This window comes from Pan paniscus, chromosome 17 (genome assembly GCF_029289425.2).
Source record: "Pan paniscus chromosome 17, NHGRI_mPanPan1-v2.0_pri, whole genome shotgun sequence".
Classification (NCBI taxonomy): Eukaryota; Metazoa; Chordata; class Mammalia; order Primates; family Hominidae; genus Pan; species Pan paniscus.
The window spans coordinates 58880200-58904423 of record NC_073266.2 but is presented as its reverse complement, the minus strand read 5'-3'; the positions used below and the strand labels follow the sequence as shown (position 1 = coordinate 58904423).

General features: G+C 37.5%; 1 long non-coding RNA gene across 1 annotated transcript in view; it reads left to right on the top strand.

The window, feature by feature from the left end:
* Positions 1-24224, top strand: part of LOC134729248 (uncharacterized) — a 57818-nt gene that overhangs the window by 11988 nt on the left and 21606 nt on the right. The window contains exon 2 of the long non-coding RNA XR_010110152.1: positions 10197-10353. This is a non-coding gene — a long non-coding RNA (uncharacterized LOC134729248). The remainder of the gene's footprint in view (positions 1-10196; positions 10354-24224) is intronic.

Genomic DNA, 24224 nt, shown 5'->3' with positions numbered 1-24224 from the left:
TATAAATTTCCCTCTGCACACTGCTTTGAATGCGTCCCAGAGATTCTGGTATGTTGTGTCTTTGTTCTCGTTGGTTTCAAAGAACATCTTTATTTCTGCCTTCATTTCGTTATGTACCCAGCAGTCATTCAGGAGCAGGTTGTTCAGTTTCCATGTAGTTGAGCGGCTTTGAGTGAGATTCTTAATCCTGAGTTCTAGTTTGATTGCACTGTGGTCTGAGAGATAGTTCGTTATAATTTCTGTTCTTTTCCATTTGCTGAGGAGAGCTTTACTTCCAACTATGTGGTCAATTTTGGAATAGGTGTGGTGTGGTGCTGAAAAAAATGTATATTCTGTTGATTTAGGGTGGAGAGTTCTGTAGATGTCTATTAGGTCCGCTTGGTGCAGAGCTGAGTTCAATTCCTGGGTATCCTTGTTGACTTTCTGTCTCGTTGATCTGTCTAATGTTGACAGTGGGGTGTTAAAGTCTCCCATTATTAATGTGTGGGAGTCTAAGTCTCTTTGTAGGTCACTCAGGACTTGCTTTATGAATCTGGGTGCTCCTGTATTGGGTGCATAAATATTTAGGATAGTTAGCTCCTCTTGTTGAATTGATCCCTTTACCATTATGTAATGGCCTTCTTTGTCTCTTTTGATCTTTGTTGGTTTAAAGTCTGTTTTATCAGAGACTAGGATTGCAACCCCTGCCTTTTTTTGTTTTCCATTTGCTTGGTAGATCTTCCTCCATCCTTTTATTTTGAGCCTATGTGTGTCTCTGCACGTGAGATGGGTTTCCTGAATACAGCACACTGATGGGTCTTGACTCTTTATCCAATTTGCCAGTCTGTGTATTTTAATTGGAGAATTTAGTCCATTTACATTTAAAGTTAATATTGTTATGTGTGAATTTGATCCTGTCATTATGATGTTAGCTGGTGATTTTGCTCGTTAGTTGATGCAGTTTCTTCCTAGTCTTGATGGTCTTTACATTTTGGCATGATTTTGCAGCGGCTGGTACCGGTTGTTCCTTTCCATATTTAGCGCTTCCTTCAGGAGCTCTTTTAGGGCAGGCCTGGTGGTGACAAAATCTCTCAGCATTTGCTTGTCTGTAAAGTATTTTATTTCTCCTTCACTTATGAAGCTTAGTTTGGCTGGATATGAAATTCTGGGTTGAAAATTCTTTTCTTTAAGAATGTTGAATATTGGCCCCCAATCTCTTCTGGCTTGTAGGGTTTCTGCTGAGAGATCCGCTGTTAGTCTGATGGGCTTCCCTTTGTGGGTAACCCGACCTTTCTGTCTGGCTGCCCTTAACATTTTTTCCTTCATTTCAACTTTGGTGAATCTGAGAATTATGTGTCTTGGAGTTGCTCTTCTCGAGGAGTATCTTTGTGGCGTTCTCTGTATTTCCTGAATCTGAACGTTGGCCTGCCTTGCTAGATTGGGGAAGTTCTCCTGGATAATATCCTGCAGAGTGTTTTCCAACTTGGTTTCATTCTCCGCATCACTTTCAGGTACACCAATCAGACGTAGATTTGGTCTTTTCACATAGTCCCATATTTCTTGGAGGCTTTGCTCATTTCTTTTTATTCTTTTTTCTCTAGACTTCCCTTCTCGCTTCGTTTCATTCATTTCATATTCCATTGCTGATACCCTTTCTTCCAGTTGATCGCATCGGCTCCTGAGGCTTCTGCATTCTTCACGTAGTTCTCGAGCCTTGGTTTTCAGCTCCATCAGCTCCTTTAAGCACTTCTCTGTATTGGTTATTCTAGTTATACATTCTTCTAAATTTTTTTCAAAGTTTTCAACTTCTTTGCCTTTGGTTTGAATGTCCTCCCGTAGCTCAGAGTAATTTGATCGTCTGAAGCCTTCTTCTCTCAGCTCGTCAAAATCATTCTCCATCCAGCTTTGTTCCGCTGCTGGTGAGGAACTGCGTTCCTTTGGAGGAGGAGAGGCGCTCTGCATTTTAGAGTTTCCTGTTTTTCTGTTCTGTTTTCTCCCCATCTTTGTGGTTTTATCTACTTTTGGTCTTTGATGATGGTGATGTACAGATGGGTTTTCGGTGTGGATGTCCTTTCTGTTTGTTAGTTTTCCTTCTAACAGACAGGACCCTCAGCTGCAGGTCTGTTGGAATACCCTGCAGTGTGAGGTGTCAGTGTGCCCCTGCTGGGGGGTGCCTCCCAGTTAGGCTGCTCGGGGGTCAGGGGTTAGGGACCCACTTGAGGAGGCAGTCTGCCCGTTCTCAGATCTCCAGCTGTGTGCTGGGAGAACCACTGCTCTCTTCAAAGCTGTCAGACAGGGACATTTAAGTCTGCAGAGGTTACTGCTGTCTTTTTGTTTGTCTGTGCCCTGCCCCCAGAGGTGGAGCCTACAGAGGCAGGCAGGCCTCCTTGAGCTGTGGTGGGCTCCACCCAGTTCGAGCTTCCTGGCTGCTTTGTTTACCTAAGCAAGCCTGGGCAATGGCGGGCGCCCCTCCCCCAGCCTTGCTGCCGCCTTGCAGTTTGATCTCAGACTGCTGTGCTAGCAATCAGCGAGACTCCGAGGGCATAGGAGCCTCCGAGCCAGGTGTGGGATATAGTCTCGTGGTGCGCCGTTTTTTAAGCCGGTCTGAAACGCGCAATATTCGGGTGGGAGTGACCCGAGTTTTCCAGGTGCGTCCGTCACCCCTTTCTTTGACTGGGAAAGGGAACTCCCTGACCCCTTGCGCTTCCCAGGTGAGGCAATGCCTAGCCCTGCTTCGGCTCGCGCACGGTGCGCGCACCCACTGGCCTGCGCCCACTGTCTGGCACTCCCTAGTGAGATGAACCCGGTACCTCAGATGGAAATGCAGAAATCACCCGTCTTCTGCGTCGCTCACGCTGGGAGCTGTAGACAGGAGCTGTTCCTATTCGGCCATCTTGGCTCCTCCCTCTAGAGTATTTTTTAATAGTGTTAGTTTGTATATCTTATCCCATCCTTTTACTTTTAACCTATTTCCTTCTTTTATTTAGAATACACTTATAAGCAGCATATAGATGAGTCTTTCCTTCTTTCTTTTAAATCTAATCACAATCTCTGCCTTCCAATTTGTGTGTTTAGAACATTTACATGTAATATGATCATTGATCTCTAATTTTGCTTTTTGCGTTCTATTTGTCCCATGTGTTCTTTCTTTCCTTTTCGTCTTTCTCTGACTTCTTTTCCATTATGTAAAGATGATTTACTTTATTGTCATTGTTGGCTTGTTATTTATTATTCTTTGTTCTGTTATTTTGGTGGTTGTGCTAGTTTTCAGAGAATATATTTTAATCTATCACAGATGCTCTTCAAATGGTATTTTACAATTCACAAATAGTACTAGAATGCTTCAATAATATACCTATGTTTCTCACATCTCAGTTTCTGTGTTATGGTCATGGACTTTATATTGTTACAAACCTCTCAGTTTTGGTACTAGGGCTATGCATTATGCTTTATTTTACATTATTGTTATTTTTGTTTGTACAACAAACTTCATTATATCTTATAAAATGATTTAAATATTAAGAAAAAATTTTGCATATTGATTTATGTAGTTAGATTTCTGATGCTATTCATTCCTATTTAGAGATTAGTATTTCTGTTTGACATCATTTTCCCTCCTTCTGGGTAAGTTTTCTTAACATTGCTTATAATAAAGGTCTGTTGGTGATAAATTATTTCAGCTTTTATGTGACTTAAAAAGATTTTAATTTAGTCTGGGAGACCTATACTTTGACTATTTGGTTCAGAAAAAGAGAAAAATAATGGAAGATAAAAAATTATCACATACACTGTTTGATTTTATGTTGAATGGGTTCATCATGTGTTTATTGCATTAGAAAAACAAGTGTTCATACCAAGAACAAGGAGAAGGTTTCAGAAGCTTCCAAAAACAAACAAAACAACAGTTTTTATATAAAGGATTAGGAATCAGAATGTTGTAAGGCTATTAAACATTCACTCTGGAAGCTAGAAGATAAAAAAAAGCCCTTTAAAATTCTATATCTAGCAAAATTAACAATTTTGTGTGAACATAGAATAAAGCAAGTGTTAGCAAATATTTGCTTCGTAAAGGTCCAGATAATAAATGTTGTAGATTTTATCATCTAAATGTTCTTTATTGCAATTTCTCAAATCTTCCATTGTGGCATAATATATAATAAGTAAACAAATGGATGTGGCTGTATTCTAATAAAACCTTATTCACTAAAATGGGAGGATTTTAGCCTACAGCCTATAGTTGGCTGACCCATGGAATAAAGATATTTTCAAGTAAGCAAAATCACAGGAAAAAAATGTTGCTTTTTTTGTATCTTTTTCTGAAAAGTTATTGCATAAATATACCCATGAAAATTAGGGTTGACACCAAGTTTTTAAAAATAACAGGAAATAGAGGATTCCATACAGGAGAAAAACCAACAGAACTCCCAGGCTGATGGTGAAGGAGAATATCAGGATGATAACATTGCCAGTGGCCTAGAGAACAACCAGTTTAGACTAGAGCAGGAAGATGGAAAGCCTTAGGAGGATTATACATAAATAAGAAAAGAAACTTGTAGAATACCCGATGTGTTTAAACATAGTAAGACAAGATTTCAGTTTCTGTTGGAGAGTTCAGCATAAATTAATAACAGGTGTATAGGACATTAAGCAACTGAAAATAATCAGATAAGTATTAACTCCTGGATAAACATAAAGTTCTACAAGAAAGAATATCTAATCATACACAAAATGGGTTCCACTGTAAGTAATATTTATCCAATAATAATATACAAACACTGACTATTGATTTAACAAAAATTATGATAGCCTGTTGAGAGGATGAGAAAAGTAGAAGTATGTGTGTTTCTGTGCATGTGGGGAAATGACAAAGAGAGCGAGAGTCTCATCTTCCGCAGCAGGAACTAAACAGATAATAATAAAACCTGAAAAAAATAGAATAAACATGTTATTTAGGCATAGGGAGGGAAGAATATTCAGAAAAAAATGTAACATTGGAAAATAAAGATAATTACTTCTGGAAATGAGAATTTAGAGTGCAAATGGATAAGGCTAAACACTGTTATTTTCTTCACAATTTTTGAGAAATCTTGCTTATTAAACTTTGTACGTATATACTCTGATTATTAAACTTTGTACATATATGTTTTATACAAATAAAAATTAAATCAAAATAAGAACTTGCTAAACTTTCATGAAAGAAGAGAACACAGAGCTCTAAATGGATAATTGTCTTTATGAGAGTAAATATTTAATGTGGAAATTGTTATTCTTGTACCCAATAAAAATAAGAAAAACCATAATGTTGATGATAATGACTAACATGTTTGAACATATATTACGTTTCAGAGTGGTGCTAAGCACTTTACTTAAATTATCTTAATTCAGCTACCCTAGTATTATTTTCTATTTTGTTTTGTTAAGTAAACCAAGACTTAGAGATGATAAATAAGTCTTCAGGACCTATAGCCAGAAATAACAGGGGAGGGTTGAAGCGAAGTCCCTCTGATCCATAATTTGAGGCCTCTCTGATCCCATAGTGAGCACCTCAATCTGTGAGCTAATAGTGTTTTTTAGAATTATTCAACTTCAATTATTGATCAAAATTGCATCAGTTGCTTAAAACCAGTTTCTTCATCCATTCCCTACAGTAATAATATTTTAAAATATTCCAAGAACTTGACAATATTTCTTTTTCTCATCCCTGTTCTAATTTGTACCACTTTATTGCAATTTTTCCCTTGAGTTTGGATTGAAATTCTTGATTTTGTTCAGAGTTTTCTGAAAGTACATTAGAAGGAAATGCAAACTAAACATCCAAGCAAAGGCTTGCATTTTCCTTTTTCATGTTAGGAAAAGTATGAAGACATAGGACAGCAAACGGGGAAGTGTCTATTGAGGTCGGAATGTGGAGAAGGAGATGAACTGGAGAAGAGGGAAACCAACACAAAGAAAGACACAGAGAAGGCAGAGGGAGACAAAAATAGCAGGCACAGAGACAAAGGAAAAAAAGGCAGATAGAGATAGGGTTGCCGACACGAAGAGAAAAAGAGGGCCAAGAGGTTGCAGCAATTCATGCATTTTAGGTATTTTGGCTGAAAACAGCTCTAAGTCTATGGACTATTGTGTTATCAGTGTTACTATATTCTGAAACAATGAAAATAATACCATATGTTTTTCTCCCCTGATTTGGAGTTTATTATACAACTTTGTCTTTGCAAAGTGGTGAAACTAGGACTACATTACATACTCTGACTGCACGTCTTAAAATGTTCTGCAAAGCAAATATAGGATTACCTTCCATTGTGTCATTTGAATATTATAAAATTCTCATGAATAAGATAAATTGGGAATGACAGAAGAATTTACTAAAATCTTTGCATAGCCAGTTAACCAGGCAAAGATCTGTCACTTGTCAAATTTTAGAGATTTATTCATTTTTCCCCCATATCCCTCCTCCTCCTACCCAAGATCTGAATTGTAAAGATTCATCTGGCACTAGAACCTTCAATGACAGGAGCCACAAGCTTCTATCCTTTTATTAAAAAATCTTGGTGTTATATTTTTAACTGAATTTCATATACTAGGAATGGGACAGTCAGACCCTTTTATTGCTTTACTGATCTCTTGCATTATATTCTCTCTCCAAAAAGACTCCTGTGGCCTAAACTCCTCTTCTTTCAACTCTTTAGATACAGCATCAGAGACAACACAGGATGTCTGATTTTATATAAAAGATATTAAATGGGTACAAAAAGATTGCAAGGTTATAAATCAATCTGGACTTTAGGATATATTGGCTATGGGTATATTACCAAGGTTTCATGTAATCAGCATGTGGATGGAATCGTGAAACTTTTAGCCCATTGAGGATTCAAATAATATGTTATTGTTACTACTGAGATTTTATGAGATCACAAAATAATTTTATAGAAATACTAGCTGCAGGCTACATAAATATGCTGTGTGTCATCATCCACATTCACATAGTCTGTCCAAGTATCCAGTTTTGTTTCCGTAAACCCACTTTAATCACACGACTGTCTTACTAAAATTTTCCTTGAATTCCCTTTGTTTATCAAAAAAAGTAAAACTCCCAGGCTTCTGTCCTCTGACCTACCTATTCCCACTTTATTCTTCTCTTCCTTAACTTTCTACTCCAAGGAGACTTTATTACTACTCAATTTCCAAACTGAAAAATTTAAAACAGTATCCAAAACAATCACTAACAAACAATAGAAACAAAGCCCCTTTATGCTCTTACACTTACACATGTGTTCATCTTACCATGTCTTTTCACCAGTCCCCACACACTCTCCAGAGCTTGGACCTGAATTTCACCTGGGGCATGAGTCATCTCTCTGTAGGATGGATATAAAAGAGTTTCATGAGCGATAAGGAAACCTGGACAATTTTCCACGTAGTCAAACAGCCCATGTTTGGATTCTGACACAGTTTGAATATTTTGGCCCTTCCAAATCTCATGTTGAAATGTGATCCCCAGTGTTGGAGGTAGAGCCTACTGGGGGATGTTTGGGTTATGGGGATGGATCTCTCATGAATGGATTGATACCCTCCCCATGGTAATGAGTTACCATAAAATCTGGTTGTTAAAAAGAGCGTGGCACCCCTTCCCTCTCTCTCTCTTGTTTCCTCTGGCCATGTGACACTCCTGGCTCTCCCTCTACCTTTTGTTATGATTGTAAACTTTCTAAGGCCTAACCAGAAGCAGATGCTGGTGTCATGCTTCTTGTGCAGTCTGCAAAACTTTAGGCCACATACAGCTCTTTTCTTTATAAATTACCCAGACTCAGGTATTTCTTTATAACAATGCAAAATGGACTAACAGATTCTGAAAGAGTGAGATAGATTATTGAGAATATTTGTTGTCGGGAAACTTGGGCACCTAACCTTCTTGACATAAGAAACTCTCCCACATCACACTGATCACAATCCATGCTAAGATTTCTTTATTTAGGGTTTCTCATCTTAACAGTGTCAACAAATTTCAGAAGGCATCTTCAATTAGAAATAAAACTTGAGAAAGCATACACACACCTCCTGGGTCCCTCCTGAGACAACCTCCTGGGTCACTTAACAGATCCATTTGTTTAATATTAGTCATATTTATCAGCTTCTGACAACTCTGTGAGGGCAATATTTGTTAAGGTTTCGTTGTTAGATTTTTAATGGGCTTAATCTCCCAACAGTATTTAAACAACTAGAGGGACCAGGCTATGTTGATCACATGGCATTTTGAAGCCTCTGTTTTCACTTCAGGTACATTTTAATTTGGCTTAAAAGCAAATATTAAACCCTAGGGAGGCAGTTTGAGATAGAAAGTGGCCTAGGATTGGGATAAACAATGATCACTTTCAGGGATGGTATGAGGTTCAAGAATAGTATGAGGGATGGTGACAGGGATTAGGAACAGGGTGTGATTTAAACATGAGGCAAGGGTCATAAGTACATGTCACACCAAGGTTAATTAGGTAATTACACATATTTTACTTTTATTATTTGACTATTTTAAATGAAATACAAAAAAAATTATATCAATAACAATGTCTAGCTTTGGAACATGTCCCAGCTTCTTTAACTCCCCTTGAAAATAACTACTTCTAATTACCTGTATTACATGCATATTAACTGGCTGACTGAAAGACCGTAGAGAAGAACCAATTCTTCTGTCATATACATAGCTAAGGATTCATTGCTTTGAATTACCTTTGTATTCTGGTTGAATGGTGTAATTGCTCAGCTGTAGTTAATGCATCGCAGCATCATTCATACACTATTCTCAAACTACTCTGAGGCCAGGTGCAAAGGTAACAGTAACTGTGAAAATAATTAAGGAAACCCTAATGGAATAATCTTCCTAGGCCATTAAGACATCTGAAAATGGGGCAACCATATGATGTACATAATGAGAACATTGTGCCTCTCCATTGCACATGCAGGTTGGTAGGTGCAGGGCTGGCTTTCTCCACGTCTCTTAGCTCATTGTTTCATTTGTTTCTGAGCATTTATTTGTGGATCTGTTCCAATCTTTATCCCCTCCTTAGGAAATCCAAGTAAAAATTGTCTTGCATGGCTTGATTTCATTTGGTGTCAGTGGGATCTAGGGTCTGGGAACTATTTTCAGGAAATTTAAAATTTCTCAGATTGTAGCTTCTGTTGCTTTGTAGAAACTGAATTAAAGATCAGTTGGGATTCAGCATGTAGGAGGTTCTTAGCGGAATTTCAAGATCATTTGCTTTACTAGTTACTGGTATGTTTTTGACCCCTTTGTGTGAATTGAAAAATATGGCTTCTCCCTGTGGGTACATGGCTGGTAGAGTGGTAAATGCTTTCTTGAGAATAAAAAGGCGCAATGTCTTTCTGATAGTTACTCACGTACACCAGGTGCACAGCTTGGTGACTCACCACTCACTGTTCTGGCTTTACTCTGGTGTGGCACACAACCTGCACAATCATATATGGCACCCCTGTTTGGTTAGTACAAAGTTATAGTCATTAGTCACAGAATCTTGGTAATTTATTACTGTATACAATGTATGTAACTTGATTTATACAAACACTAATATATTGTTTAGTCACATAAATATGTGTTCATTTTGGTAAGGCATGCCCCCAAGCTTCTAGAAATACTTGTAACAGAGTTATAATTATTGGCTCCAGCAGGGGGGTTGTAATGCCATGGAAAAGGCAGCCATCAGTGGTTCTTTGGGGAAATACCAGAATCAACCTAAAGAGAAGCAAACAAATATGAAATTTACTTTTAAAAAAGTGGATTTATGGTGATAGTCTAATGGGAATAGAAATTGAAGACATAGTTTTAAACATGTCTGCCTACTATCCTGTAGCAAACAGTTTGCTTAATCCAGTATGCTCGATCATATAAGCCAACTGATGGTTTCTTCATGTTCTGTCAACGACTTACCATTAACCACTGAGTTCTGAAGTCACTTATAAGTGACTGCTTAGTGTTGAGCAATAAAGGGTATTCAAACGAAGTAGAAAATAGGTCTTTTTCCTTGAAGCATTTGTATCTGATTGAACACAAGATAACACAAGTCCTATTATAACTGAGAGTTAGATTGCACTTTATTCTTGATGCAGTTGTTAGAAACTAGGGAGAGAAAATTCCTGTGTGCTAAGTTTTTGGGTGTCTGAAAGAACATTTGAATGATTATTTAATCTGTTTTTATTGTTGCTAGTTGCTGACCATAGAGAGTTACATTGTCCAGCTTTTCCTCCACGAAATGGAGCAGCAACAAAAGGCCAGATCATTCAACCTATGCTTCCTCAAGTCTGATAACATTAGCGTTTCTCTCAGATATCAGTTCAAGTAAGGAGTTGCCAATAGAAGCAAAGGTAAGATATCAAGTTATTTCTCCAGGTGTGTGTGTGTGTGTGTGTGTGTGTGTGTGTAAGGTGCCTTAGAGACTGCAGCATTTTATACCATCATTTCAGAAATAAGGACACAGAGGCCTTGGAGAGAGGAATTGATTTGCCCAAGGTCGCACATTTTAGCCTTCAACTTATGGAAATTATTGTTACTATTGATAAAATGCAACTCAGGACTGTATCAAAGGGCCTGAACTCTGCACCAAACTTTCTTCTTTTCCGTTTCAATATCATCATAATCTGCCACTCTTTACTGTGGTGCCTCAGGAAGAAGCAAGGGAGTCTTAAAAACCACCTAGCTCTCCAGATTCGATTGGCAGGTTAATCGAAAACAATTTTTTTATAGCACAATAAAGGACCTGGGAACAGTGGAACATTAATATTTGTTTCCCAAAGAGTGGACCCTAAGAGAATAAAGCTGCAAGCAATTGAATTACGGTACTCATAGTGTGAGGGATGCATTTTGCATTGCTTCATTTTATGCTACCATTAATCAGACAGCCAAGAGCAAAGGCTGCCTCACCAACCACTGTCAGGGCACCCCGAGAGGAATGTCACCCCCACATCCTGAGGAAGGGAAGCAGCTTTCCTAAGTATCTTCTGTGATTACAATATAGTTTTCATGATGCATTCTTAATAAAACAAAAGGTGGCCCTCTGACAAAAATATCATCTGGTTTTTATAATGTAAAATACAGCAATTTTATCAGCATTAACACTGATTGGCTGCCATTAGCCCCTTGCCTTCTAATAAAATTTATGATACCTTTCAGGAGCCCAATTTGATAGAAACTGAAGTGATTGCACCCTGCTTAGATATCTCTTTGGCATCTATTCCAACAATAATGCGGTAATTTTATGCATGAAATAGCACAATTGGCATAAATAGTTATAATACTAGGTGCTGTCTAAGGAAACTGGCTGGTGGAAAATTAGAAAGCGCTTCACACTTTTGAAACAGGTAATTAGGATTTTTCTTCGTGCTCATACAAGGCAGACTGGAGTTTCATTTTATATTTCATGTTTCATTAAAATATAGGTGTTAAAAATAAATGTTGAATTTAAGACTGCATATATTATGAAATTAAAGGTATAGTACACGGTAGGGGGTGTGAAGTGTGTAACGGGACCTTGGAGTGTTGTATTTAGTTACAGTGGGAATATTTAAAAAAATAGTTTGGACAGGTAATAGAGCCTTGTTTCAAGCATGTTACTTTGAAAAGGATTGATTTAGAAGTAAGTTGCATTAAATCATCAGATCTGTAGCCCAAGAAGCAGTATGCTGCCTTAATTTAAACTCTAACTGAGGATGATCTTTTAATTGGCAGGCAAAGGTAGGCTTTGGGTCATGGGGGATTCACTGTGCAGTTTTGAACTTTGCACTGGGCTCAACAGTTCCCTGTCTATTCCACATTTCCATTCTGACCTTGGCTGCTCATTCAGACCTGAGCCAACCCCCAGTGGAACCTTTTTGATTCTCTTGAACTGTGCTGTGGTTTTGGGAGGCGGGCAAAACTCTGTAATGACACCATTGTATTAACCTCCACTTATGACCCAGCCAAGGGCAGACTTTTAAGTTTTCCCAGCTGTGTCATTAAGTTTGTTGCTCTGGCTCCACTGACATGACACCATCACAATCCCAGCCACAGACTAATGACTGCAGTTGTGAAGGCAGCATGTTATAGAAGAGAGTACATAGGGCTAAGGGTCCAGAACACCAGATTTTGTCTTCTTGTTTTCCCATAATTACCCATGTGGCATTAGTCATGGCCTTGAACCTTTGTGTGTCTCAGTTTCCCCACCCATAAAATGGGAATTGTGCCCTCATTCCCTTTCTTAGAAGTTTGTTGTGGAAAAAAAAAAACAGATTGCAAAACAAATAGAAAAGAAAAGGCAAAATATGGCACTCCACAGATGTAGAGTGTATTGCAATGTTTTGATGAAACTCTACTTTGTCCAGAGTCATTCATTGACTACTCTGGAACAAATGGGTTTCGTGGAAAGAAAGGCCAGTTTGTGGGGCAAATTAGACTAAACTCTCTGTGCTGGTAGAACTGCTTTCCAAGAATGCTGTCACTGCTATAGTTTTTAATGCTTCAAAACTCAACTCCCTCCCTCCATTCGCCATAGCTCAACCATGTTCCAGGAGTGTATTCCAATCAGCTTGTTTTTTCTTGACTGGTTAAAGGAATGTTGCTCATTCACCTGCCCCAACTCACATATTAACAATTGTTTAACTGGGATTAGATAAAAGGAAAGCTGACTTACAGATGAACCAAGAGGGAGCTATTTATGCCACAGCCCCCAACCCAGTAACTTTATGTTTCCGATCTCCTGCAAAATTTTTTTATAAAAAAAGCTTAGCCAGGAACTAGTAGAAAGGATAAAGTAAAGATGGTGTAAGAAATATATGGATAGGCAAGCACCAAGGCTGAGACCTTAGGAAGAATGGTGAGGTATGGGTAAATGGAGGAGATAATCAGCAGATAAAAGCTCAGATGGTCAAAAACATATAGAACTATAATGCCATCTCCAAAGTATTGCATGCGTACAAATGACGTTCAACCCGTTGAATATAATGGAGATACACTAATTCAAAAATTAAGTTCTTCTTTCTTGAGCTTTAAAAGTATACACATTTACCCAAATGAATTAAAAACATGCACACAAATATTTATATCAAAAGTGTACATAATTTCCAAAACTTGGAAGTAACCAAGATTTACTTCCATGGGTTAGTGCATAAATTAACTGTGATATATATATGCTGTGGAATATTATTCAGCAACAGAAATAAATGAGCTATCAAACCACAGAAAGACATGGAGGAAACTTAAATGCAGGTGGCTAAGTGAAAGAAGCCAATATGAAACGGCTACATTCTATATGATTTCAAATATATGACATTCAGGAAAAGGCAAGGCTACAGAGACAGTAAAAAGATCAGCCAGGTGCAGTGGCTCACGCCTGTAATCCCAGCACTTTGGGAGGCTGAGGCAGGTGGATTATCTGAGGTCAGGAGTTCAAGACCAGCCTGGGCAACATGGTGAAACCCCATCTCTCCTAAAAGTACAAAAATTAACCGGGCGTGGTGGCACGTGCCTGTAGTCCCAGCTACTCAGGAGGCTGAGGCAGGAGAATTGCTTGAACCCAGGAGGCGGAGGTTGCAGTGAGCCAAGATTGCACCACTGCACTCCAGCCTGGGTGGTAGAGCGAGACTCAGTCTCAAAAAAAAAAAAAAAAAAAAAAAAAGGAAGAAAGAAAGGAAAAAAAAAAAAAAAAAGATCAGTGGTTGCCAGAGGTCTGGGGAGAGGGAGGCAGAGATAGGCAGATTGAAGGAGATATTTAGGGCAATGAAAGTATACTATATGATACCACAAAGTTGGATACATGTCATACTATATGTTTGTCAAAATCCATAGAATGTAAAATGCAGAAAGTGAATTAAGTAAATGATAGACTTGAGTTAATAATAGTGTACCAATATCGATTTATCAATTATAACATATGTACCACAACAATGTGTGATATTAATACTAGAAGAGCAGAAGAAGCAGGGGAAGAGATTAGAGACTATAAGGAAACTGTACATTCTGCTCAATTTTTCCATTAACCTAAAACATCTAAAAAAATTAAAGCCTATTATTTGTTTATTTGTTTAGAGACAGGGTGTCTGTATGTTGCCCAGGCTGGAGTGCAGTGGCTATTCCTAGGAGCCATCACAGCGCACTGCAGCCTTAAATTCCTGGGCTCAATAATCCTCCTGCCTCAACCTCCTGACTAACTGACACTAGGGGTGCACAGCACCAGGACTGAATATTTTTTTAAAGTCCATGCAAATTAAAGAGAATGGTGGTTTTGTATAAGAAAAATATTTTCCTTACAATTTTTGCAGATATGAGAGCAAACTGTGTCAGTGATTTAGAAAGGTATTACAAAATACTCTCACAATTTAAGATGTATGAGAACGATACCACAGAAAGAGCAACTGCATTTATTGTGAGTAAGTAAAATTGCAAGGTCTCTGGCAGTTATTCTAATTTTCAATAGAAAATCATAAAGCAGGGGAAAAATTCAGCATTGATATAAAATCTCACTGCAAATTCTGTTCATTATTTCTATCATATATTCTAGTGATTGCAGTGTAAAGACATGGCCTCTTAATGTAATAATATATTCACATTCTCAAGCAATTCTAGAAACAATGTCTAGTCTACCAGAAAGGTGATTATGCAAAGGGAATTGGGGACAATGCTATATTTCTTAATCTTTATTTCAACATTATGTTCTAGATAGGCATTTCTTCATGTTATACTTATTGTGCATCCATCATTAAGGCAACTTGCCCAAAAAAATTTAAGAGAATTTTTACAAAAGGCATTGAGACTAACATGTCCCTCTTCTCTTTATCTTTTATACTTCCAATAGGACTATTTTTCTAAATCACAAAGCCTATCATATACCTTCTCCCATGTTGTGGAAGGAATTTATGGTCGCCAGGAGAGAATGTCATATAAGAAACATGTTAGCCTTTTTTCCTCACATCCTCTCACTCACTCCTCCCTGAAGGTGGATAGGGAATGGTTCAATGACTGGTGAAAGTGAGAGCTGGCCAGGCGCGGTGGCTCATGCCTGTAATGCTGGCACTTTGGGAGGCCCAGGTGGGTGAATCACCTGAGGTCAGAGTTTGAGACCAGCATGGCCAACATGGTAAAACTTTGTCTCTACTAAAAAACAAACAAACAACAACAACAAAAAACCTTAGCCTGGCATGGTGGCACACACCTGTAATCCCAGCTACTTGGAAGGCTGAGGCAGGAGAGTCGCTTGAACCCAGGAGGTGGAGGTTGCAGTGAGCTGAGACCATGCCAATGCACTCCAGCCTGGGCAACAGAGTAAGACTCTGTCAAAAAAAAAAAAAAAGAAAGAAAGAAAGAAGGAAAGAAAAAGAAAGAAAAGGAAGGAAGGAGGAGAAAAGAAAAGAAAAAAGAAAAGAAAAGAAAAAGAAAAGAAAAAAGAGAGAGCCTACATCCCAGATCTTTCTTTTTCCCATTTTAGGATCTGGCTGGCTGCAGGATTGCATAGACTTATCAGTTTCTGTTCTCCTGCATTAAGAAACTTTAAGTGGAATTAGTTTGTTTGATTCACACAGTATCTACAGCATCTGGAACCTGGCACATAGTAGGTTCTCAATATTTGTTAGATAAATAAATGGGTAATCACACCAGTGTGAAGGACAGTAATTTTAGATAAGTGTATCAAATCCTGAAGACAAATATTCCTCCTGGGGTGGGCTGAGTTGAGCTCTAGACAAAAAGGGAAAGTAGTAGGAAGCCTGCTTATGACCATCCATGTGAGCCACATTCTCTCATCCAATCTTGTCAAATGTAAAATGGATACTGGTTCATCTATAATACTTGACTCCTTTCTTTTTTTTTCAATTTGATTTATAACTTGCAGAAGAGAGGATCATGATATACTTGTGTTCCCACATACCAACATTAATTTCCTGCTTGAAACAATAATCTATAGCAAAAAGTTTAAATTTGTTAGGGTGATAATCAATGAATTTTGTAACATTTACATAATTATTATGTAGGAAAAAAACTAGAGCTAGGTTGGGTAACTGAGAAACTCAAACAATTAGGGATAAGTGAATAAACAGAAGAAGATTAATAAGAAATATATAGAGAGTTGACACATTTCAACTAAACATACATGATAAAACCTTTTGATCAAAAATATTTATATGATATAGCAAAATATTGACATAAAATTTCAATTATATATGCTATTCTTACATATTTTGCATAGACTTTTCACCTTTTATCAATTTTAAACATCATTATGTCTGACTTATTTTTTACAGTTTCAAAACAGTTCAGTTTAAGCCCAGATATCTGGTGACCTGTCCACATGGTTGTATCTACAACATGAATTTTAGCTCTAGCGAAGAAACATACTTTCATAATTCCAATAAATTAGTGCAGAATATGCTTTTTGAAGAAGCAGACTCATTCCATTGGGAAATGCTTTCTAGATATCTCAAATCCAGAAAGTTACTACAAACACTCTAAGGTATACATTAAGGAACATAAGAGTTTACTAAAGATTGTCTGTGTTATTTCATCTAGATGTAGTCATCACACTGGTTCACTTTAAAAATTAGCAATGTGCCTTGCCTTATGCTTTGAAGAAAGATACATCGATCAAAAGAAGAAGGAATTTCCACAGCAAAAATCAGAAATTCTTGCCACATAAATTTCAGAGAGCAAGCAACATACAGATTTGCTTTAAGAGTCAGTTTTTGCCAAAGAGCAAAGTTCCCATATATGACTGGAGAGAGAGAAAGAGAGAGAGAGACAACCACAGTAACAACTTCATTTTAGCTTGAAAAATCATTAGTTCATTTATTTAATGAATGCTTTGCATGCTTATTGGGAGGAACAGTGTGACCAGGAAAAGAATCTAAAACAAACTTACTTAGGTTTGAGAATTTGCTTTGTAAATGGTTTATTTGACAACTTATTTACCCTTTTTTCAACATACCGTTTCCCCATTATATAAACTGGGGATAATAATGACTATATCATCTATGGTAAACATTAAATATGATACTATATAAAGAATCCAATGTACATTGTGTACCTTGAATACAATGTATGCAGAAAATCATGTTTTATCTTCTTTCCTCATTTAACTGTTTCCTATCTTCATGTTCTGAGTGTTAGGGGACCAGAGATGAGCCAGATATTTTATTGGCCTTAAGAGTTGACAGTTAGCGAAAGAGTCAGGTAATTCAAAAGCAAAACACACTCATCAATGTCGTAGGTGCTATGTATAGGATCTGGTATGAAAATAGGACTCTGCCTGGAGCTTCCAGAGACGAATTCACACAGGAAGTATTGCAGAGGTAATGAAATACACTGAGGCAGGGGAGAGAGAACATGCTAAGGCCAAGAAACTACAAGTGGGTTAATATAATTAGATCATAAGTCATTTACGGATGAGTAGTAGTTCATTAGTTCATTAGATGGACTGGGAAGATAGACTTGAGCCATGCCATGTGATGACCTACAGTGTCATGCTAGAAGCCACAGAATTTTCTCTGTGAGTGATGGAGATTCACAAAAGCCTGTAAACGGAGATTAGCTGGGTCAGATGCATTTTAAAAAGAGCACTTTAGTGACTGTGTGAAAAGTAGAATAATAACTGATTAGGAATCAATTGAATTAGTTTAGGAAACTTTCTTAACAAGAGAAATGAAGATAAGGACCAAAAAAATGGAAAGACATTTAAAAGACATAAAAAAAAGCTATATGAATTGGAAATACCATGAGGGGTGACACACAAATACACTCTTCATCAAAGCAAAAAATAAAAAGTCTTGAGGATTGGATGTGATGATGGAAGCACATGGACATTGTACTTCAGTGCTCCACCTCCCAACAATTACCAAAGCCACAAGCAGAGATGGTTATACTTCTGCAACAGCTGCCTCTTTTGCTAAAGGGGAAGCTTTGGTATTATTCATGCTTCACTAGGAGACTTCTATGTGGAATGCCATCAGACAAACCCTACCAAGTTAAAAAAAAAAAGGGGGGGTGGTGGGGAGGTTATGAAGAGAAAAGTTTTCAGACTGTTCTCTAGAAATATACGGTGATACAAGTCTGAACATTCATGGAAGCAGAGTGTACACATGATTTGGTTTCTTCTTCTAATATAATTAATATATACTGGGGACTGGTTAATTAGTTTTTCTCTGTCATGTCTTCCTTGGTGATATCTAGAGGAGTTTGCTACTTGACATAAATCCACTGGTGTAGACAATCGTGACTCTTCTCTCCATATGACTGGACTTCCCTCTGCCTTGGTCCTCCCTTTTTTGATCTGTCACACAAAATCATCTAACTTCCCCTTCTACTCACCCAGTTGGCCTGAAGATTGGATGAAAAGGTGCACTCAGCATATTAAGAAGACCCTCACACATTAGCTATCCAGAACAGATATTTTTCTCTCAGAATGACTTCCAGTTGTTATTTTCTATAATCTCAAATGTTAAATTCATATATTTCACTTATAATCAGAATTCAACATCCTAGAAGTACTAATGAGATGTGCAAATACTCCTATTTAATGTTACACTTCACTCAATCTTTTCTTATCAGAATAACTTTTGAGGCATTGTTGTTGTTTGTGGCTGGTGCCTTTTATGGCCTCCATGTACATAAGCTTTGCCCCAGAACCAAGTAAAGGAAAGTTATTCCTTTACTTTGTTCTAGGGCAAAGTAAAATGCTAAAGTAAAATACTACTAATATTTTACTAAAGTAAAATACTACTAATATTTCAAATAATATTAGAGTCTTTCTAACTCTAGGATCAGAAATAATCATAAGTAGTTTTTAATGCCTTAGAAGAACTGTGCTTCTTCAGTTTTTAGGTTCTAAACACAATGTGAGAAACTAAGAGACATAGGAATGTAGGTGTGGTTTCTGCCCACAAGGAACTTTATATTTTAGATGGGATAAAACTCCATATATGTAAAGCATCTATATAATAACACTCAACACTGCATGATCAACTGCTGGATTATGTGGATATATGCTAAATAAAAACACATACAGTGAAAATTAATACATCTTGAACTACTCTATAACAGAAGGATGTTCAACTACAACTTGCAAAACAAAACTGTTCAGAGATTAGAAGAAACCATTCATTCACTCATTCATTGAAAAAAACTAATATTTATTACCAGGTGACAAAGACTGTTCTATGCACTGACATGCAATGATAAATGAGCTAGAAAAATCTCCTGACCTATTGGGGTTTATAGACTACAAAGAAGAAAATAAACAAATGATTGTGTAATATTGTTTGGGATGATGATGTGAGGTAAAGAGGGAAGTCATGAATGACACTTAACTTTAGAACTAACTGAACTCTGGAACCATTTGTGAAAATGGGGAAGAACCAGATTTAGATTGGAGCACGAGGTGGTAAAAAGAGGTCTCAAAACTTCTGTATTCAACTATTAGTTTAGCTTGATGTTTATTTGTCATTCAACTCCAGAGCTGAATGGAAAAGCTAAGGTAAGAAATACCAGTGTGAAAGTGTTAGTGGACAGATGATGCTTTTTTTTTTTTTTTTTTGAGATGGAGTCTCGCTCTGTCACCCAGGCTGGAGTGCAGTGGCGGGATCTTGGCTCACTGTAAGCTCCACCTCCTAGGTTCACACCATTCTCCTGCCTCAGCCTCCTGAGTAGCTGGGACTACAGATGCCAGCCACCACGCCCAGCTAATTTTTTGTATTTTTAGTAGAGACGGGGTTTCACCATGTTAGCCAGGATGGTCTTGATCTCCTGACCTTGTGATCCTCCTCCTCGGCCTCCAAAAGTGCTGGGATTACAGGTGTGAGCCACCACACCCAGCCCAGATGATTCTTAAAACCATGAACTTGGTGGCACTCCAATGCACAAAGTGATAATTCAGAAAAGATGACAAGACAAGGTAAGTCAAGACAAGACAAGACAAGACAAGTCAAGATAATAGAAGTCTAACACCAGTTGGGAAGATGAAGACAAATCATCTTCTGTCTGGGAAAGCAGTCAGTGAGTTAGGATGTATAACTGGAGGGGAAGGTATCTCCAAAGCCAAGTTAATACAGTGTTTCAAGGATGAGGGAATGATTAACTGTGCCAAATGCTGCTACAGAGTAGAGGAAGATTAGAACTGAGAATTCACTAATGGATTCAACTACATGGAGGTTTTTGGTGACTTCACAAGAACAGTGTTATTGGAGTGACTGGATGAAAACTTGACTGGAATGGCTTCAAAAATAAAATTGGAGTTTAAGAAATGAAAAGAATGGGTATAAGCAACTATTTCCAGCAGTTTTCCTACAATGAGAAGAAGAAATATGTATGAGTGAAATGAAGGGCCACAGAAATTGTTAAAATGAGAGGTATTACAACTAGTACTTACACTGACGAGAACAAACAGTGGAGTGATTGATGATGCAGTTAAAGAGAGATAAGTAAAGTTGCAGGAACAAAGCCCTTTGAGTATTTTAGAGACAATGGGATCCAGTGTGGGAGAGGAATATTTGGATTTCAGTGAAGGTAAGAAAAATGTAGCCACTGTAACAAAAGAAAAGCATTGTAAAATGAGAGTGGAGATATATTGGTGGGTTTGGTAATGGGAGATGAGGATGTTACTCTCTTCCGATTTCTTTGTTTTCTCACAGAAATGAAAGTTGAAGTCATCAACGGAGAAAGGAGGGTGAAGATATTTAAAAGTTTGAGAAAAAAAGGAAAAGTTGTTAAGGTGTTCTAGAGGAGATTTGGAGAGTGGAGGAACTAGGGATATATAGAAAGACTGCAGAAACATTTTAAGAGCCTACAGGAGATGGAGTGTTATAAACTTAAAGTGAAAGCAATCAGCATTATCATATTTTTCCCAATCCATGTTCCCTAGCTTTAGGGTACACGTGGGATAGTTGAGAAAAGGAGTTTCACCAAGGAGAGACCGGAGGGCAAGAGAATGAGTAAGTAATTGACTCTGGAGTCAAAGCTGGGAAAGGAGAGAAGAAAAAAAATGGCTCTTTGATAATGAAAGAGTGATGGGCTATGAATTAGGGACCAATGTTGATGGACTGTTGGCTGGAGATAGTGGCATAAATGTGTGAGGGATTTGTTAAATAGGAATACAAGTGAAATTTTGGAGGAAATGACATTACTGGTGGGTCAAAGTTTAGGGTGTGATATGAGAGTGGGAGGCTTTATTGAAGTGGGAAACTCATATAAACAGTTTTTGTGTAGTTTTAGAATGGTTATAATTTGCAAACGTAGGTGTGAGTAAACATGGGACTCCATTGATTAAGCCAAAATCTTTATTTGAAGAAGAAGAAAAAAAGATTTTAATGGAGGCAGTTACACTTGACCTTAACACCCGAGTAATAACACTGGCATAAAAAGAATGGTTATTTCTATTCCCAATTTCTTAGTAAAACCAGTAGACAAAAAGTACCTGACATCAAATAATATATAAACTTGATGAAACATATTTTAAATAATTGCTTTGTTTTCTACTGTGACTTGCTAGTCTAATGTCATTTTAAGTATTAGAAAGTATCTGGTTTGCTACATATTGCTGTAAGTGAATACACCCTTGTTTCTAGTAATACTCTTGTTTTTGAAGTTCTATTGCCAATGCGAAATCATAAATAAGAATAATTATGCGCTAGTTAGGAAGATGCACCAAAGCCCTGAATTTCAAAGAAAAATGTAACAAATCAACAGTGAGAGGAAATACTTCAGGAATGAGCAAGAAAGATATCAACTTGTATATCTAATTCTTTCTTTAAAAAATATTTTAATATGTTGACATATTTAGTTATATTATTAAAAAGGTCTTGCTTGAGAGAGGATTTTCACACAAACCCAAGGACTCCTCCCCCTTCTTTATGCCCATTTTAAAATCTGGGCCATTGTGTCATAAGATTTCAACACAGATTCTCCCTCGCCCCCTTTACCTGCTGGCATGGCAATGGAAGAACTCCAGAGTGTCAGACTGGTGCTCATGCATTATAAAGTAAGGACAGGTGAAGTTACCCAGATGTGGAATCTCTACTTGCCAGAGGCTACTGATGACATTTTATCCCAGACGAGTCTTGAGTACAGTTTCATAAAAACAAGAACATATGTTGGAGATAAAATAATATTAATTAATAGAATTTAAAAATAGCTAACAATTGTGATAATTCAAATATTGTATCCTTATAAGGTTATTTTAAAATGTCATTTCTCTATTCACTTAAAGAAATTAGTTTTAGTCGTTTGAGAAACCGTAATGAATCTGAAAGAGCTAGTTTGGCTGCCAGGGTAAATACTTAATTAGGCTGTCATGCCAGGTACTTTCTGAGCAGACTTACTCTGGCGAATTGCAATGAGACAAGCTCCACTGATCTCAAAGGTGATGGTGGCCCAAGTGGGGACAGTTGATTATCTTGGTCTACATTCCTCAAATGTGTCAAGATTGCATGATGAGACTAGCCTACTGATGGAATTAGACTCCCAGGAGTTGCTCTCCTTAAATCAAGGGGCATCTTATTTGAAGAGAAGGAATATGTGCCTGAGACCAGGTCTTTCACCATCTGTTCAGTTCCTAGTTATACACAGGATTTTAAGGCAAACACAATTCTTAATTTCACTAAATATATGTTTGAATTTAACTATAGAAAGGCTAGGTTTTTGTTTGTTTAGCCAAAAGTGTTTTTTTAAGGTAAAAGAAGGGAGAGGTAAATAATGTAATGTAATGTATGTGTCTGTGTGTGTGTAAACACATTCTATATACCAGCCACTCATAAGTGGTTCCCACACATTATCTCATTTAAGAAGCTTCTTCATACTTAGTTTGTGCTAGAAATAATCAGAAATATTGATAACTCTCTGCATTTCCATTCACTGAGAAACTTTTATCAGGAAGTAAGACATAAACACATTTGAGTTTTGTCAGAAAGTGAAACAACACATTTACCGGAGAAAAGCATGATAGAATTAATCAAGTATAAGAATCATCTATAGGCTATAAGTCATGTATGTACGGCAAATTCAAAGAAGAAATATATATTTGAGTTGTAACTGATAAGGACTTACATTAAGAAAAACACGAGTCTTGAACTAGCGGAATTTTTTTTATAAATTAAAAAGGTGGTTCCCGGCTATGTGGAGGGGAGGAATACATGTACAAGAACTGAAATCATGAAGATTTGAATCCAAGGATAAAGAAATAATCTATTTCAGCCTCTGGAGCTTCTGGGCAACTCAGAAGAGGACCTACCACTCTAGTCCTGTGATCCATAGAGGTTACATTTGTTCTAGTATAATTCACAGGCTGATTAAGAAGATGGGTCTTCATTTGACCCAGCAATCTCATTAGTGGGTATATACCCAAAAGATTATAATAATTATTCTGCTATAAAAACACTTGCACACATATGTTTATTTCAGCACTATTTACTATAGCAAAGACTTGGAACTAACCCAAATGCCCATCAATGATAGACTGGGTAAAGAAAATATGGCACATACACCATGGAATATTATGCAGCCATAAAAAAATGAGTTCATGTCCTTTGCAGGGACATGGATGAAGCTGGAAACCATCGTCCTCAGCAAACAAACGCAGGAGCAGAAATTCAAACGCCTCATGTTCTCACTCATAAGTGGGAGTTGAACAATGAGAACACACGGACACAGGGAGGGAAACATTACACACTGGGGCCTGTTGGGTGGGAGGGGGGCAAGGAGAGGGAGAGCATTAGGACAAATACCTAATGCATGTGGGGCTTAAAACATAGATGATGAGTTCATAGGTGCAGCAAACCACCATGGCACATATATACCTATATAACAAACCTGCACGTTCAGCTCATGTATCCCAGAACTTAAAGTTAAAAAAAGTAAAAAAGACTAGTCTTATACAAAGAAAAATCTTATCTACCATTGGGATGACATTTTACTAGACACACATGCAATGTTTCTATTCTGAGATTTTTTAAAATATGAGCAACCTTGGGAAGGGGATTGGTTAAGTCTGTAATCTCAGAGTAAACTAGTTTCTAAAACCACATTCCTTCTTGGTGGAAAAATAGCTGCATGAGTGAATTGGGTGTATGCTTTATGTGGGTGCTGAAACTCAGGACTCAGGTGGCCCTGCCTGGCATTACAACCCAGTTCTGCCATTTAACTAGTTCCGTGTGTCTGGGAAAATTTGTCAACAACTTCAGGTCAAGGTAAAAATTGTAGCCAATTTCAAGGTGGATTTGTAAGAATCAAA